The following is a 19,528-nucleotide window of genomic DNA, read 5'->3' on the forward strand; positions in this document are numbered from 1 at the left end:
TCTGCTATTTTTGAATAGCTAAAGAAATCTAAAAATTACACGGATGCGTTCCTGGATTGAATGGGTTAATCTGACTGATCATGTGTGGCGATGCATGCACAGACATATGCTCAGATGTAAACGTTTACAGTGCCGTCTCCCAGTGTGGTGCTGCTGGGTGGGTCTTAACTGTGACTTGTAATATCAGTGATGTTGTATAATGTAGCTATGTCACCAAACAGACAGGCTATATCTGTATCTACGCTGAAATGTAGATGCCATGTACAGTACATGTGTTTTTGGTGACATAGATACATTTCACAATAATAAATAACCAGTATAATGTAGCTAACATATAGATTTTACGAGACCTCACGCAAATTATATTGTCGGCTGGCCCACCAAGGCCAGCCACTAGCGATTACGGCTTCATTTTCGTTAGCCACGTTTAGCTCATGCTCAATGCTGATCACAGCAGAACATGGTCATAGTGCTGAAAATTGCCTCTCAATACAGTGCGTTAGTCGTTCAGATAATACTAACGTTGGACATATTGTTTTTCACATTCATTTAACGAACTGATGTTGGGGACCTACGTTATGGTTGAGCGATGCATGGCTGAAGACGTTCGGTTCGCTGTGTCCACATAATTCCTCGTAAACTAAGATGGCAAATATGACGTTACAATTTTATTGCCTAAAATCCAATTCATAGACCAGGCGTAGCGCGCCTGAACCGGCCGGGGCAACCTGAAAACAAAAGCTTGGGAATAAATGTGTCATTTGTTTATAAATTGATTAGACCTTTATTGATCCAAATAAAGGCCAAATCAGGTGTCATAGAAGCACTGCAATATGGTAAAAAAAAAAGTCAGCTTATGAAATACATACCCTCTGGGACCAGAGCCATATGGTCTGTTATGCAAACAGTGTTGCATCAATTTGGTGACCTGTGACTCCAGCCGGTTGCGGTTGCTGTTTCAATGTTAAAGGTTAATCTGTTCCTGTGCCCTTAACATTAAAAAAACAACCTATTCAACCTGTTCAGCTCCTAATGGTGGCTGAACTTGTAAAACAGTGACCCCTGAAGTCACAGACTTAAGCAGTTTCAGTCGAGTGACCAAACTAAACCAGTTACAACAGCATGGATTGAGTTGAATGCGTTTGAACATTAAGACTGTTTTTGTTACTAGACGTATCTTGGGGTTTTGGGGTATGTTATTGTTTATAAATGTAAATGTTGGTTTTATATACTGTCTGACAGTGGTGCATGGCTCTCGCTCTCTCTCTCTCTCTCTCTCTCTGAGCTGTAATTTCATAGGTCTATATCATGGTTTCTTGTCTGGTAATTCACTAATTCAATGATTTTACTGTGCAGATCAATGTAATTTGTAAATCTTTAATTAAAATATTTGTGTGGTTTAATCTTGCTAGCTAGCTCACACATTTCCTCCAAAATCTTATGGTTGACAGCCATCAAAGGAACAATCCGCACTTACGAAATAGGTTTCAAAGCTTATATACTGCAGCAGCAGTCATCAAACGAACACGTTTCGTTCCTTACTTCTGGCCTTCGTCAACGTTTTTGCTGACGAAGGCGGATTGCTTGCTGGTGGATTCCTTTGATGACCGTGTTTGCTTAGAATCTGAACCCTGCTTTGATCTAAGTTCTGTGGGTTGAGCATGCAAGGCCAAGCCTTGGGACTATTTGTGTATCGACTGTTCAAAAATGGCGTTTAGTTCTCCTCACGTTTCTACTGTGTAGTTTGACTTTTTGGCATCTTACCACTTACTGATTTATGAAACCAAGCAACTTGTGGCATCAACTGGCCTCACCGTGGGACGTTTTGATAGCATAAGTGCTTGTATGGAAATAGAAGTGCAATTCCACTCAATCATTTCTGAGTATAATAAATAATGAATAGTTTATTCCATGCAGATGCGGAGCTAATAACAGGAATGACATATCGTTGCTGTCAGGTTGAAACCTCATGTCCAAAACTAAGGAAAATAACAGTTTTGTAATTTATTATTTACGATGTAGATGTTATTTTGTCATAAGCTCTTGTTAATACTTTTCATTCGTTCAATATTTATGAAACCCACAGACACACTTTCACTTAATACTTTCACAATTCTTTAAATATAGCGAAAATAGGCGATCTACAAGCGCACAGCGCGTCATATTGTGATGCGTTGTGAGCCTGTTCGGCTATTTTCACTACTTTTGTGTGATGCTGTTGTATGGCAAATAAGTAGCGCACTTATTTACGAAAAACAACAACGACAACATACATTTTTAAAAGTCCAGGAGTCTGCTAAAATCCGGAGAGTTGGCAGGTGTGCTTGGAGAGGCCTCTTCAAATTGAGCCTGACAGACACTTGTCACTCGGGCATAACTTGCATAACTTTGATGTTCTTACCCCCTTTCACCAACAAATTCAAAATACTATGAATACTTTCATGACGTAAAGGCTGACCTCTTTGCCTTCTCTGAATCTCTGCCATGTTACGACAGCATGCTGACTGAGCAGCACATTTTGCACTGTCACATCCACCTGGAAACCTCTCCTGTGTGTCCTGTCAAGAAGTAGGAAATAAGCAGAAACATTGCAAATGCGTCGGGATTGCAAAATCAACGCCTTACGTCACTGGTTCTCGAACCTTTTCATTACAAGGACCCCCAAATTGATGTGTATTTGACCACGGACACCCATCAGCTTGTAAATCTGCTATTTTTGAATATCCAAAGTATAAAAAAATGGTGGTTAAGATGATTGTGATGCTACTAACTAATTATGCTGGGACCCCCTGGATCCACCCCAAGGACCCCTAGGGGTCCCCGGACCCCACTTTGAGAACCACTGCCTTACACAAGAAAGACATCGCAGTACTCTGGCGCTTTACAACGCATTATCCCCAACACTGGTACTGTGTTTACTGTGTTACCTACGGTATATGCTTGTGTATTTAACCAAGTGCACAGCCACTGACTGAAGTTACTGGAGCCTCATGAATCTCTGTTTCCCACTTGATCCTCTGCCCATGCTGGATCCCAATGTACAGAAAGTGTTGCTTCACAGCTTTGCTTCTGTTGGATTCTCCCCAAAACAATTAGATTTTTTTCCCCTAACCAAAAAAAAGAATCCTCTGCAGTCAAGTGGACAGTCCAAAACCACATAAAAGGTTCAGCACTTTTAAAATGCCTTCTTCTACAACCATCAAAATAGTGCTCACTAGAGCTATTACTCACAGTCTGAAATAAGTTTACAAGTTACTTTTTAAAGTACTTTGGAAAGGAAACATTACACAGTAAATCCTCAGCATTGTGTTTTGACAGAAAAGTAATACATGTATGACAGTGATACTGTAATAGTGATACAGTGATCATTTCACACCAAATTCAACTAATTTGAAAGGCATTGTCATGATCAGTGGTTTTGAATAAAGCAGCAAAGTAATTGCGTTCAACTTTGGTGAACGTTGACATGCAAAGTCATGCTGTCAACTCTGCTTGGACTGTGTAGACCTTGGATGGGGGCAGGAGCCGTGGGGAGTAAGTCAAATTTTGTTCAAGCTACTACACCTCACACCAAGTGTCGCCAAGCTTCTGGCGACCAAATTGGATTATTTTTTTCTTTATCTTTAAAGGAAAGCCACAAAGGCTAATATTCAAGGCTTCACGGAGTTAGTACTTGGTAGGCATTGACTAGACTACACACAAGTGTGTGAGGAATTCGGTAATTGGCATAACGACTAAATTGGGAGAAAAAGTGTGAAAACTGGCAAAAACAACTAAATAACTATGCTATGTTCAACTTGGTGCTAATACTGTGGCATGGAGAGTGTCTGCGCTGTCTGTGGATGCAGTGGAGCAGCTAGAACACAACGTTGACAGGTGCAAATGGTTTTCGATCCAGTGTGATGAGTAATCTGATGTGAATTTAATGGTGTGAGCTTGACACACTAAAAGAAGGCCGATAAACACATATTCCTTCATTTACAAATCCACGTTTACAACTTCAGCAGTATGTTCAGCAGCACCATTGCAACGTTATTAAAATGAGTGTAGCATGCGGTATTTGGTAAATGTTAAATGATCAATATAAAATAGTAATAATGAGTGATTATAATGATGATATTATAATGATTTTTTTAAATAAAAAATGTATCCTGCACTGTCTGGTTGTAGGATTCTAAGCAGTCATACAGTATTATGGTGCTGACAGACAACCCAAAGTAGGAATGTCCTTGTTTCTGTAGCCTATTTTGTTTTTCAACATTGGTCTTCTTAAGTGCTGATTTAAATGATGTCTAGTGAGCTAATCTTTGCATTATCCCAAGACTCGTCAGATACAATAGCAGTGTTCTGTATTAGCTAAGTATAAGCCCTAATTCCAGCACTACAGGTGGCTTGATTGCCATGTAATTTACTGTACATCCAGGTCTAGTGGATCAGCCCAGATATAGGGGGATATCAAACTGCAGTATACGGTCTGTTCAAGTTCAATCACTGTCGTTTGGAAACCTTGTATGTCCAAAACTGTCACTTTTCAGGAAATGAAAAAAAAACAGCGTGTGTTCCAATGGATCCAATGTAGTTATTATTTAAAGCCACAGACCCACTTAACCACTTTAACGCTTTGTGAGCTTGTAGATAGGCCTTTTTTTTTTACAAAGTAGGCCATTCATTATTGGAAAAGAACCATACGTTGGAGATATGGAGATATAAGGTTTCTTCCTGACAGCAACGATATAAAAAAAAAAAAAAATCAAAAAGAAAATTGAAATGTTTTGAAGCTGGCTCAGCCGAATGTGCAAAGCTATCTGTAACGCAGATGCTGTTGCCTGCCATGTCCACTAAAGCCAGTGATACCACCAGTACTGATAACCTCGCTAATCTGTCCGTGATGAGCAGCAGTAATCCAACCTCGTCCACCACCAGCTCCCTTCCCGACCCAGTGACTCATACTCCTTTTATAATTCCATCCATGGCTGCTGAGCCACACATTTACGCGCACGTGTGTGTGTGTGTGTGTGTGTGTGTGTGTGTGTGTGTGTGCGACACGCGCATGTGCGTGTCGGAGAGAGAGATGCATTTATTATTAGGTCTGCAAGCTCAGACCTGTTTTGGGTGCCAACTTCTGCACGTCTTGCTTCATTGCTTGCTTGTGCTTATTGATAATTAATAATACAAATGAACTTTATTTGTAGGGGATTATTTAATTATTGTTGGAGCCTGTCATACCCTGGTGGTTTTGAGGCATGTGAACGTCATATTGTATTCCATCCATTTATTCTATTCTAATGGATGTGTGTGTGTGTGTATTATTTTATTATGAAAGCATATAAGTGTGCCATGTGCTGCTGGTGCCAATAATGTAATGTTGTGTGTTGTATGTTATTGACATTAACAACATGCACAAGACCCCCTCACCCCTTCTGAAATTGGGCCCTGCAAACCCAGTGTGATCGCACGATCACATGTATGTTTTATAAAGAAATGAGTTTAAATCATTTTTCTTTTCTGTTATTTTTTATTTTTTTCACCTCTAAATCCTCATTGGGTCCTATTGTTTAGTCTTACAATGCCATTGGCCAGGATATTTGCATATAAATACCCCCCACAGAGCCAGGAATCATCACAACTTGAAAAGAATCTGGGCCTTGCAGGGTTAAGGCAAGGCTTCCCAAACTTCTCAGGCTGCGACCCCCCAAAATAATCGTATTGTAACTGGGGACCCCCCACCCAGACAAGCACTTGGAATTGTACGGTAGGCATTACATTTAGTTTGACTCTGTTCCACAGATACATTTTTTGAGGGTCTTAAAAGATTTAAAATTGTCACTTTAGAGATGTGCAGATACCCTGTATACACTTATACTGTATGTTGGTTTGGTTGGTTACTGTTGAGTGAGAAAACAATGTTGCATATTAAGCAAATCATCTGGGTGTCCCCCCAAAATAATCTCTCCCGACCCCCCAGTTTGGTGAAACACTGATTTAAGGGACTAAGTATCATGGCCGAAATCTTGTCCCAGTCCACCCATGCCCTGTTTGGTTTCTGAACTACTGGGTGGGCTGTTTCAAAACAGCACTGTCTGCCTTCTCATTATCCTATTGACTTTATACACAAATAAATAGCCACCATATTTGGTGTCCTTTGCTGTTTGTGCACATTTAGCAGGAATATTTGTCTAATAGCTCAAAACAAATAGACAAAACATAGATGGAAATGACACACACACACACACACACACACACACACACACACACACACACACACACACACACACACACACACACTGTTTTTTGCAGGCTCTCAAAATAACAAATGCAGAATTCATGCCAATGTCTGCATCATTGACTCGGTCTGTGATAGTATTGTGGAGTCAACACTGTCAGCTAGTATGGGCCAGCTAAATGCTCTGAACCTTAAAGACACAACGAAACATGCCGTTGTTTGCTCTTTTCATTTTCCATATGGGACAAGTTGTTAAGTATTCTTCCGTTTCATTAGTTGCACATACAGTAGAGGCAAGCTTGATTTGGGGTTCTAAGGCAAACACAGGTGTGGAGCCCTCTGCAACACAAATTACCCTTTCCTCCAAACAATCAGCAGGCTATATATTGTGTTTCATGTAAGAACAATACATATGTGCTGTACTCAGTTTCACAAAGGCAACACAGTGAAGACACCATCCACTTTCTGTAAACTATTACATTGATTCTCAAAGTGGGGTCCTTCCAGGGGTCCCCAGCAAATGTAGTTAACACAGCATCCATCATAATCATTTAAACCACTTTAACCATTTACAGTATATGTTGGCTATTTTGAAAATAGCTACAAGCTTTACAGCGCGTCACTTTGTGCCACGCTGCGAGCTTGTACATCTGCTATTTTTAAAAACATTTAAAAAATATCAAAGTTGTTTAGTTAAATCTTCTCTTCTGGGAGGCCCTGGCACCAAACATTTTCAGATGGGGTGTCTGCGGTCAAATACATATCAATTAGGACGTCATTGGCACGAAAAAGTTTGAGAAATACGGAACTATTAAACGGACGGACGGACGGGACGGGACGGGACGGGACGGGACGGGACGGGACCAGACGACACCAGACGACACCAGACCAGACAAGACAAGACGACAAGACGACACCAGACCAGACCACCAGACCAGACCAGACCAGACAAGACGACAAGACGACACCAGACCAGACAAGACCAGACAAGACGACACCAGACAAGACGACAAGACCAGACTAGACCAGACCAGACGACAAGACCAGACCAGACCAGACCAGACCAGACCAGACCAGACGACCAGACCAGACCAGACCAGACCCGACACGACCAGACCAGACCAGACCAGACGACAAGACAAGACAAGACGACACCAGACCAGACCAGACCAGTAGGGGTGTGCCGATACACTAATTTCACGAAACTTTTTTTATTATGAAAATATATGGAGGAGAAAAAAAGGAAATGCAAACAAATAATTCTGTTTTTGCATTATTCAGACATGCAAACTTGTAGCTTTTCAGCTACAATAGCCGTTTTGAATCCAAATAGTATGACACCTGACCCGAAAAAAAAACATGTTGTCACTCTTTCCACTTCGGGGCCGTTTGCATGCCTGATTATTATGATTGTAAAAAAATATATATATATATATTTATTTTTTTTCAAAAACGATATTTTTTTTTTCCAAAACGATACATATCGTCGCGAAAACGTATCGCGATATATCGCGGGACGATATATCGGCACACCCCTACAGACCAGACCAGACCAGACAAGACGACCAGACCAGACCAGACCAGACCAGACCAGACAAGACAAGACGACCAGACCAGACGACCAGACCAGACAAGACGACCAGACCAGACCAGACGACAAGACCAGACGACAAGACGACAAGACGAGACCAGACAAGACCAGACCAGACCAGACCAGACGACAAGACCAGACCAGACCAGACGACAAGACCAGACCAGACCAGACCAGACGACAAGACCAGACCAGACCACAAGACCAGACCCGACAAGACCAGACCAGACCAGACCAGACAAGACGACCAGACCAGACCAGACCAGACGACCAGACCAGACCAGACCAGACCAGACAAGACGACAAGACCAGACAAGACCAGACCAGACCAGACAAGACGACAAGACCAGACCAGACCAGACCAGACAAGACGACCAGACCAGACCAGACCAGACGACAAGACCAGACCAGACCAGACGACAAGACCAGACCAGACCAGACCAGACGACAAGACCAGACCAGACCACAAGACCAGACCCGACAAGACCAGACCAGACCAGACCAGACCAGACAAGACGACAAGACCAGACCAGACCAGACAAGACGACCAGACCAGACAAGACGACCAGACCAGACAAGACGACCAGACCAGACAAGACGACCAGACCAGACAAGACGACCAGACCAGACCAGACCAGACCAGACAAGACAAGACAACAAGACAACAAGACAACAAGACAAGACAACAAGACAAGACAACAAGACAACAAGACAAGACAAGACAACAAGACAACAAGACAAGACAAGACAACAAGACAAGACAACAAGACAAGAAGACAAGACAAGACAAGACAACAAGACAACAAGACAAGACAAGACAAGACATCAAGACAAGACAACAAGACAACAAGACAAGACAACAAGACAAGACAACAAGACAAGACAACAAGACGACAAGACGACAAGACGACAAGACAAGACAACAAGACAACAAGACAACAAGACAAGACAACAAGACAACAAGACAACACGACAACAAGACAAGACCACAAGACAACAAGACAACAAGACAAGACAACAAGACAAGACAAGACAACAAGACAAGACAACAAGACAACAAGACAACAAGACAAGACAACAAGACAAGACAAGGGGGTTTTGTGCCCCCACCAAGGTTGGTGCCCTGCGCTGCTTTTATCCGCCAGATTGGGACGTTCACGCCATATTTTGCACCATTACACGCCACACACCATTAGTCGTGCAGCGTCTCTGTGTGTCACGATGCGAGGCAACACGCACTCTGATGTGCCGCGCATTATTTATTTTGGGTGCGCATGCGCACCTGCTTACCAGTTATGTGCACCCTTGCTTATATTATCATCACTTTACCCTAATACAGCTCAAGTGGAGTTGGGAGGTTTTTGACCATTCATGTGGAGATAGTTGTTTTGTCCAACATAACTAACTCCAACAAGTTGGAGGTAGGTGGTTTGACCGACAGTTTGAGGATCCAGTGGAGTTAGGAGGTTTAGTCAGAAGCGCTTTTTAATACTTTTCATTGGTTAAATATTTGTAAAACCCACACACAGACGTAAAGGGTGTTCAATAGCACTGATTTATTCTTTTATAATTCAATGTTTATTCATTTTTCATTTTTACATAAAAAGTAGAAGATAAACAAAAGGAAAATGTTAAACACAAGAAGTAGACATACAAATAGACAACAAATGCAACAAAAACAACAACCAATACAATACAATACATTACAATACAATTAAATAAATAAATAAAAAGTAAGACAATGCCATATGATCCTGGGTGTTTGGTTACAAACATTATATTCAATGAGGTAAAAAGGGAAAAACAGAATAACAGTATGTTGCGCTACCACCACACCTCAAGTCCTGTTAGCAATATACATTACATAGCCTCCCCACTTACGGATGTATTTATCTAATCTGTCAGACCTCCTATAGGTTATTTGCTCATAAGCAGCAACTTTGCCAATCTCTACAAACCACCACTCAAAGAAGGACTCCCAGCATCCTTCCAACCCCTCATCAGAACCTGTCTACCGATCATGATAGCAGTCAGGATGAAATCCACACAATCACAGTGGGTGACCTGCTTTGGGTCACCCAGTATGTAAAGCCTGGGGCAGAAGGGAAAATCAACCGTTGTCATTTCTAAGACACAGTTATGTATTTGCTTCCAAAAACTCTCAATTACGGGACAGTCCCAAAGAGCGTGAACTAGGGTGCCCACCGATGATGGGTCCTTGCACTTCCAACATTCAGCTGTGACCTTAAGACCAAGTCTGTGCAACCATGAGGGTGTCCAATAGAAGCGGTTGTGGATTTTAAATTGAATCAACGTGATTCTGATATCTTTAGACATTTTTGTTGAGTTTTTGCAGATTTCATCCCACTCCTCCACTCCAATGTCCAGGTTCAAGTCCTTCTCCCATAATATCTTCAACACATTAGGCACCTTGATATTTTCAATAAAGATCTTAGAATAGTAAAATGAGGCCTCGTGTTCTGTACCAAACACCATGGTGGTGCCCTCCAACAGCTCAGAATGTTGAGGCAGAGTTCTGGATGAAACAAATACTCCACATAGTAAGTGTCTCAGTTGCAAAAAATTGCCAGAATGTAGATCTGGGAAGGTCAAATTCTGTAAAATCAAAATCAAATGATTTAAGAGAATCTTTGTATAAGTCGCCCAATGTAAGAATCCCTTTATTAACCCATCCCTTTATTATCCCATAAAAAATGAGTTTTGTTAATATGTGTAGAGGGAATCAGACTCTGGGCGAGTTAGACCCAGACTCCCTCACCAGAACCCCTTCGAGGCGTGCTAATTCCTCTCCGGTTACTGGAATTTTAACCTTACTCCTACTTATCGCTTATATCTAGAATGGATAAACTCTTGTCTCTTGAGTTCAACCTTAAGGATCTATTCTCGGTAGATTACAAGTGGCTTCCGACAACGACTAGACTCAGACTTGGACTAGACATTGCTCAAAACTCAGGCACAAATCTAAAATAAGATTTAATAACACTCAGTGATCGGAGACCAATACTGTTTCCTTGGCGTCTTTAACCAGCAGTTACGGGACACAACTACTGTTGTATCTACGTGTGCTCCAACATCAACTGTAACAGACCTAATTTCACTCCTGGCTCTGCGTTATTACACGGCAGCTAGTGTCTAGTGATCTCTCGTGAGTAGCGCTCTGTATCCTGCTTTTATAGGAAATAAATGAGAGCCACTCGTTGAGAAATGAACCTAGCACCAACCACCTTACTTAGTAATAAATAGCAGATAGCTGAGAATAAAACTTTAGACCGTTGACAGGGCCTGTCCCAACCTGTGTCAGTTAGAGAGAAACTCTCAAACACGGGTTAGCTCCTATACTAATGTAGTAATATGTGTTAGCAATCTTACCACAAAAATACAGGAAAAGGACAAAATACCCGGATATCTTTCTTGGCTAATGAGGCAGTGGGGAGGCAGCCGTCACACGAAAATGAAGTTCAATAAAAAGATTTATTAAGGAAGTGAGTTACAAATATAGAGAGTAAAGTATTGAAGAGAGGAAAAGGCCACCGAAGTGGCTAGCAGCAAAATATGAGCAAAACAGAAGTCTCTAGATGCAAAGTCCAGGAAAAATCTGCCCATCCCTGGGCGACCGGAGGTTAAGTACATCAACCCCTGTGGCAGAACACTGTCATTACATGGCATCGCTCACCCCTCCCTTCCAGTCCAACTTCCAACTCTCGAAGCACGTGGTTACTTCCTGTCACGTCTCACCTCTGCCAAGCAGACAGTGCGTGACCTTGGCTGTCTGGCCTGTTATCAGCTTACACAGGCAGCTGGTGAGAAAGTGTGTGGGAAGCGATCTAAGCAAAAACATAGCAGAGCTATAATGTTATAAGCTAAACATCAGTTTTGCATGTTTCAATGGTCTCTAATAGTATGGACCATGTTGGCTTCTTGGATCGGGTCGGTATTGGCTGGGGGGTGCCCCGTAGAATCCTGTTGTAGGATCGGGGCCGGGGCAGGGTCCTTGCTGGGGTCCCCTCGATGCATACGGGTGGGGGTATGGCGGTGTAACCCATGGTAAACACCCCCCCCCCTTGTTGTAGGGACAGCGTTGTCGCTGCTTCCGGGCCAGCCAGTAGTGGATGCTCTGGCAGCACGGTCCAGTTTCAGCTTCTCTCTTTTCTTCTTGCCGGCCGACACGGCAGGCGCTTGGGGCAAGGGCCTTACAGGAGCTCGGGGTCTAGGGGTCACATTGATGGCTTGGGCCTCGCTCTCAACACCCCCTCTGACCTCTGGACCTCCAGCTTCCCTCTCACTGCGGTATTTCCTTGTAGCTCGGATCCCAGTGAAGTGGCACATCTTGTCAGGTTCAGCACACGGGCCTAACTCGGCACCCTCGCGGAACAGTTCCAGTCGTGACCTAGTTGTGTCACAGACCCAGTCATGACTCTGGATCTCGTCGATGCAGGCCCACAGCATGTTCTTCCATCCGGTCATGGTCTGGTCAGCTCGGACGACCTGGTAGATGGAGACTCTGGTCGGGAACGTAGAACCCCATCCATCCCCAAGAAGAAGATTGGTGACGCGTGATATGAGTTTGGACACTTCCTCAAAACGTGCTTTACCATGCCATCCCATAGGGTGGTAGGGCTCTCTAATGGGCCTCCTCCCAGGTTGGATTCCCATGATATTGATCCAATTTTTAGGATCCCGCAGTCTCAAGTCAGATATCCGTACTCCAGCAAGATCGATGAGGTGAAGCCTAGCCATGCGACTGGCCAAACCTCTGGTCTCAGTTACCGACTCCCAGGTGGAAGTTATCTGGCTCGAGCTTCTCCCGCCCTTCTGGGTAGAGGAGGATATGGGACTCCCAACGGGTCTGGGGGTCTCTTGGAGATACACCCCTAGAGTTGACCAGACCCTGGCAGCCTCAACAAAACTCATTGGGGGCGCCGAAGTCTGGTCTTCATACAGGAAAACAGTTTCCTCGGCGTCTGCCATATGAGCAGAAGGCCCTGCTGTTCGCCAGACCCCAGCAGCCTCAACCGGACCACTCGGAGCGTGGGTCTCAGTCGGGGGTGCCAGGACTTGGTCCTCAGATAGGAAAACAGTGATTTCGGCGTCTGTCATGTGACCAGAAGGCCCCACTGTTTCCCCTGCCATCTCGATCTCGTTTCCTTGGAAGAGAGACATGTTGGCAGTGGCACTGTACCTCGGAGAGTAAACCTCGGAGTGTGCATTAGCCCAACTCACCCTTGTATATTAAGGGATGATTCCTCTCCTCAGGGAATCGTGACATATCTTACAGCAGGAAGACATCCTCCCCCTCAAGGGGGGGCTTGATTCTTCTTACTACAGATTGGCCTACTGCCTTCACGGTCTCGCCCACTATTGGAAAGAGGCCAGCTTTGTGCAGGAGTGAGACTAAGATAACAACTCCCACGGCCAACATTACAGGCACCCCCCACTTGAGGATGGTTGTTATGGTAACCCAAGCTGTCTGGATAATAGAAGTAACCTGAGTGTAAATTTCAGAGGCTCCCTCTATGATAGAATTCCCCAAATCTTTGGCAGCGCTACCTGTAGCCGCTGCTAAGATTATCATGGTAGCTGTGAAATCACTGTAATTCCACCGATCCCTTGGAGATCTATCTTGTGAACAATTCCCCTCGCTAAGGTTCCAGCCGTGAGTTATGGGCCAGATCCCCTCAAGAGAGAATTTCTTAGTGGTCCATCCTTCACCAGGAGCCGTGACTGACCCGCCCTCCTGGAGATAGGAGGAGGGGCCTTGCCAGGGAGACTGGTAATCGAAGGTGGCTCTGGCACACTGTCCAGTGACTGCAGCATACTTATTGTAACTATTGCAATCATATAATTGTTTTTCTCGCCTAGTCCGATCTCTGTCATTGCAAAATCGGGAATTAGCATAGCTCCATCTATTCAGAAGGTACGCTGAAGGCGGGAAAAAGTAGGGGTACCCTTTAACGTAGACCTCCTCATTGATATTCATTGAGGTTCCACATTTCAGGGTCCTGCCCCGCCAAGTGACCGTTGCCTGGCGTACACCCAAAGAGCCGGCAGGTGAAGTGCGGTGACAATTAAGCATCGCCAATGGGGCTCCTATATTACGAGGGTAGTTGGGGTCTAAGTACTCTGTACCTATATCCCCATGTACGGCCCTCCACCTTTTTCCATCTAAAGGCGTTGCAGCTATAGGAGCGTCATACCAGTGCATGTTAGCCCAAGCCCCCGGCTGGGGGGGTGGGTTACGCGCAACGTAGTACAAGTCCAGAATTTTGTCCACGTCTTGGCCAAAAGTCTGTGTTATGCCTAATGGCTGTGTTCCCCAGGTCACCCAGGTCTGGTTATTGACGTGGGTTACCCTCCCAGTGGATGCCAAATCCACCATCGCGGATGTGGCTTCGTCCACATGAGTTTGGGGGAACGAATCTACCTGGTAGCACCACATCCAGTTCTCTTTAGTGCAATACTGCTTCCCCGGATACCCATAGGTGGTGTCCGGGTAGTCGCCCAACTCCGCACCCATCGCCCCGAAGGAGGGCTCCAGGCCCCACCTTACTTTGTAACCGTCTTTCGTTTTCCTGGTTAAAAGCAAGGGTGGGGGGATATCCAGTTCCCCTGGGGAATCATGGATTGGGTTTAATGACTTGTGTAATTTTGGTGGGAGAACCTTTTTGCCTTCGTGCTTAGGGCCATGATTTTCCAGTATTTCCTCAAGAGTATTTCCCCTCACCGTAGTTGGGGGTATTATGTCTCTAGCCATCTTGCCTAGAGTCACCCGCAACATCCCAGGGAGGGAGGGCATCTCCTCGGAGATTACTCTTTCGGTGGATAATTGGAGACCTGTGACCATAGCTGCGAATTGCTGATGTAGGAACATGACTAGCTTATCGTCCTCTGACTTGCGGCTCTTATGCCAACAGTGCTCTATTAGCAGTGTCTCGTCATGGGTTAGCCCCAGACCCGCATAATAGCCCCAGTCATTGAGAGCGTTTCCGTCTCTGTTCAACGTCATTCTATATCTCCTTAATCGATCTCTAAAGTTGAATCGACAGGAGGCCGGTTCTCCCACTGTTCCATTTCCGCCAAGTTGGATTCCCATAGTCCGTGCCTCGCGGATTGCCTTTTTGAGAAACGTGGTTTTATCCAGGTCTCTCCATGGCCTATCTGTTTCATTCAGGCCTCCTTCCACGCAGTGCAAGAGAGCGTCCATCACCTGGGTCCCAAAGGAGCCAGTGATTTTGCTTACTTGCTCTGGGTCGAGGACAGGAGCCTCAAATGTGTACAGAGTATGGCCCCCTGCCATGGTTTCTTTAAGAATCCATGGCAAACCAGGTGGGTAGGCTCGGTATCCTCCAGGTCCTGGCTTCTTTTTGGCGAGGACCCAAGGGAACCATTTTTTGACCGGGGATAAAGAGAACCCTGAGGCTAGTCTTTCCCGGGCCAATTGTTTTGAACCATGTTTTACCAGAGGTGCAGCCATTAAAGGAATTGCTATTGGCGTATCTTCCTGAGGGGTTTCTTTAAGACCTAGCTCGTCCATAACTAGGATAACCTCCATAAGATCTGCCATTTCCTTTAAGAAAGCATCTAGCTCTCTTGTCTCACTAATGGGCCATTTTGTCACAGTAGTAACAACTTGCACCTCAGCAGTTTCAGGGTTCAACACAGATACGAATTTGCGACTGTTTTCCAATTTTACTGCCTTAGTCTGATTGACTTTGGTCAGAAAACAATTGGAAACTTCTTCCCAAGGTTCCCATCGTGGGTCCCCCTCATAGCGGAAGCGTGTTGTCACAGTCATACAAGCATATGCGGTTCGGGGCCCTTTTACTGTTCTCAGCTTCTGGACCACCTCACCACGTAGCCTGTTTACGTCGATTGAGTCTACTTCGTAGTCTAACAATCCTTTTACTTCCTCCTCCCTCTGCTCCGTTAGCTCGGGCCATGTAAGGTGCGAGTTACAGTGCTCGGGATTCATGACGTGACAGTCGATGTCATTCTCCATATGGGAACACTGAGGTGGTGGCCCTAGCTTTGTTACGTCCAAAGGAGGGCCTCCATTCTCAGCGTTTTGGAATGACTTCCATAACTCCCAATGTGTCTGGGAGTCATTCTGTCTCATACATGGTAGGGGACTTACTGTTGTAAGGACACCCATCACCCCCCCTTCCCTGGTATTGAGGGTAGGGGGGTACTCATATTCCCATTGCACCCGTGTCTGGGGGTGCGACAGGGCCCTTATGAGTCCTAAAGTCACTATCAGAGCTATGGCTGTGAAGGTGACTTTTACTAACAGTTTCGCCGTCGTACGGGTAATACTGATTTTTCGGGGAATCTCTGGAGTAGTGATACCTGTCCTGGCGCCCAGGAAAGGTTCTCTAAAGATATTATCATCTTCTCCGTCATCCCTCTCAACAGCGCGGTCGGTCATCCTGGCACTCCCCCTCCCCTTGTCACCGCCGGAGACCTGCGGGGAGAAGGGCCACAGTCAAGACCACCTTAAGAGGTCCCTGCATCCTTTCTATCTCTCATGAAAGTCCTTACGGCTTTGCGCCATAGGCCCCCCTTCTCGGTCCCTTCCACCCAACCATCAGGCTGCATCTGTCTCTCCCCTATGGGCAGAGACACGTTGGGCACGCCACGCACGCCCTGTAGGGCGTCAGCATATGAAACCCGTTGCAGTTTAGGCGTAAGGGTCCTATCGGGTACGGGAATAACTCCAAACCCAAATGAGATCACATTACCTTCAGGGTCCACGTCCATTGACACGGTCGCCCTGACCCACTGGTATCCCTCCTTCTCAGGGTGTTCACCATGGGTTATACAGGAACCTAATGCCAGCCCGGCAACCTCAGACCCGATGGGTGCCACGTTGGGTGGCACGTCGGGCGCGCCATGTGGGGCGCTATCCGGGCCATCGCTAGCGAGGATCTCCCATACCAGACTTTCTCTGGTTAGGTTCTTCCTCATATAGCTAGTGTGTTCAGTGTACCAGTCCCAGTGAGATAGACTATAACTATCGTCTTGGTATGGTACACGCTCACACTCCACTATTAGTGCAGTACGAGCCCCCAGCATGCATTTTATCAATGCCTGTACGCTCAGTACCACTGCTTTGCCCACCATCCTCTCAGCAGACTTGCCCTTGGGGTCGACCCCTAGGACCATCCGCCGTGATGGAGTGTCGGCGATGCTTATGGTCTCTCGGCCCTTTTTCCAATGGGTGCGAGAGGAACGGGAAGGCACGGGGATGGAATAACACCAGTTGATAGACTTTTCCAGGTCAGACAGGGTTAGGAGGTGTAAGTCCTCCGTGCTCCCTTTGAACTGGATCCCAGCCTTATTGGCCAGAGCCTTTCGAACCGGGGTCATCCCACTCTGCAGGTAACCTTTTCCCGTTGTAATACAAACGCCAGAGTTAACCTTTGCGCCCTTATGCAAGGGGCATGGGAACAACTCATCTCCCGTCCAAGCGCATTGGCACTTGTTGGCCCATGATTTACTCATGGGAGGATAACTCGCCAGCGCTATTCTGCCACACCACTTAACGTAACACATGCCACAGAGTAGGATGCGACAACCCCTAGGGCCTTCTCTAGGGCCCAGGTCTATAGTCGCACTCTCACTCATACTCAGCTGTGTTACGTACCCTGGTGGAACCGCAGCTGGCTTGCATTTACCCTGCCCCGCCCAGCGCTGTGCTGCAACTATGACGTCGCACACTGCACACAGGCAGGGGGAGTTTCTCCACAACCACTCTATGGGCTTCTTGTCAAAACCTATTATTGGCAAGAACCCATTCCTCGCCTCCTTAGCCATCCCCATGCCTCTCCCTAGCCAAATATCCTTTCCGTTAGTGCCTGGAGACATAACAAAGAGTGCCCGTTTGTTGGCACACTCCAAAGCGAAAGGTAGGGACTCCTGGGTTCCAACCTTCCTTTCTGCCTTAGAATGCTTCGACGCCATAGTACTGATCACTGAGTTTTGCGAATCTGTATAGTATGAACTACACTAAATTCCTGTAATACCAACCCGTGTGGACTCAACACTTCTAACACAGTGTCACGTCCTTCACTCTACAGCTTAGGATTTCGCCCCTCAGGTTTGCGGCACACCCACACTTCTTCACCTACGGAAAAGAGAGGAGGAGAGGGATTAGTGCCTGGCACATACCTCTTCAGCTCTCTTCCTAGGTTTACAGTGTCATGTAACCTGAGGAGAGGGAGGGGTTCGTCTCATGTACTCTCCACCCCCTCACACGTTATGAAATCCTTGACCTCCCGCACAGTGCGTTCGGCCACACCACTGGTACTAGCTAGATAGGGTACTGATCAGAGAGCCTGGGTTCCCCTATCTTCCAATACCCTGGTTACTGGTTTGGCTTTGAAGTAGGTTGCATTGTCCATCCGGAGGGATTCCATTGCTGGTCACTCCTTCAGTACGCTGCATAATTAGATAGCTACTTGCAAGCCAGTAGGTGCAAACGTAGGAAACACCTTTATCAAACCTGAATGATGGTTTCATCATCTGGTTTTGCTAAGGCCAAGAGGTCTTTTGGGGCCAATAAAGGCGCCAAACCAGGCTTAGCTACTATCCCTTCAATCCCATGCTTTCCAGCAGTGGGCATTAAAGAGTGACATGCACATATACAATTATGCACATATGCACATACACACACATATACATATATATACATACACACTATGTATACATACATATACACACATATATTACACAGGCATATATCTGGTATGTTAGCATGCAATGTGACTTCAGCTCCTGTGTCTACGAGGTATTCTTCCCCGTTCATATTACAGAGGAGCGTTCCGTCTTTCTCAGTAGTATTCATTTCCAGTGCCGCTAATAGAGGCCCGTATTCTGAAACTGCCGAGATTATGGTATTCACTCTTGCTCTTGGACTGGAGCTTTCCGGGCAGCGCGCTTGGCGCGATACGCTTCTTGCTCCTCCTTTGAGAGTTTGCCCCATTCCTCCTTCTCGAGGTAGGGTACCAATGGTTTTTGGCCCGTGGTCCGGGGTTCCCCCTTGGACTTCGGGCTCCGGGCATTCGGGGGGGGGCTCTGAGGCTTCCCTCCCTTTTTCCCGTTTTTTGGCTGAGAGGTGTTTTTCTCTCTGGCCTTTCTTTCCCCCCGGGGTGGCGGTTCGTTTGGGGAACCTGTAGCCCGGGGTTCTGTTACCTCTGAGGTTTTCGTTTGATTCGAGCGTCGATGCGGTGCTAGTGCATCGCGTCGATCCCAATCGATAACCTCATGACTGAGCCCCCGGGGTGGCGGTTCGTTTGGGGAACCTGTAGCCCGGGGTTCTGTTACCTCTGAGGTTTTCGTTTGATTCGAGCGTCGATGCGGTGCTAGTGCATCGCGTCGATCCCAATCGATAACCTCATGACTGAGTTGTTCCTGCCCTTCACTAGGGGAGGCTTCATTGCAGCCCGGTGGGGGGCTTACAATGGTAATTTGTCTCATGCCCAGATACCTAAATGCAACAGTAATATGTAACCGGGCAGGAAAGGCTTGGGGAGGATCGCTACGATCGTCCCCTTCTTCCTCGTCTGATGAGGAGGAAAAATCCTCATTACTCGCTCCCTCTGTGGGAGTGGAACTTGAGGTTGCCATATCCTTTTAGCTAGGTTGGATTTTTCTAAGCTATCGCACAAGTAATATTATCTCTAACTCTTATTTCGTGG

The sequence above is a fragment of the Gymnoscopelus microlampas genome, assembly GCF_963454915.1.
Source record: "Gymnoscopelus microlampas genome assembly, chromosome: 17".
Lineage (NCBI taxonomy): Eukaryota > Metazoa > Chordata > Actinopteri > Myctophiformes > Myctophidae > Gymnoscopelus > Gymnoscopelus microlampas.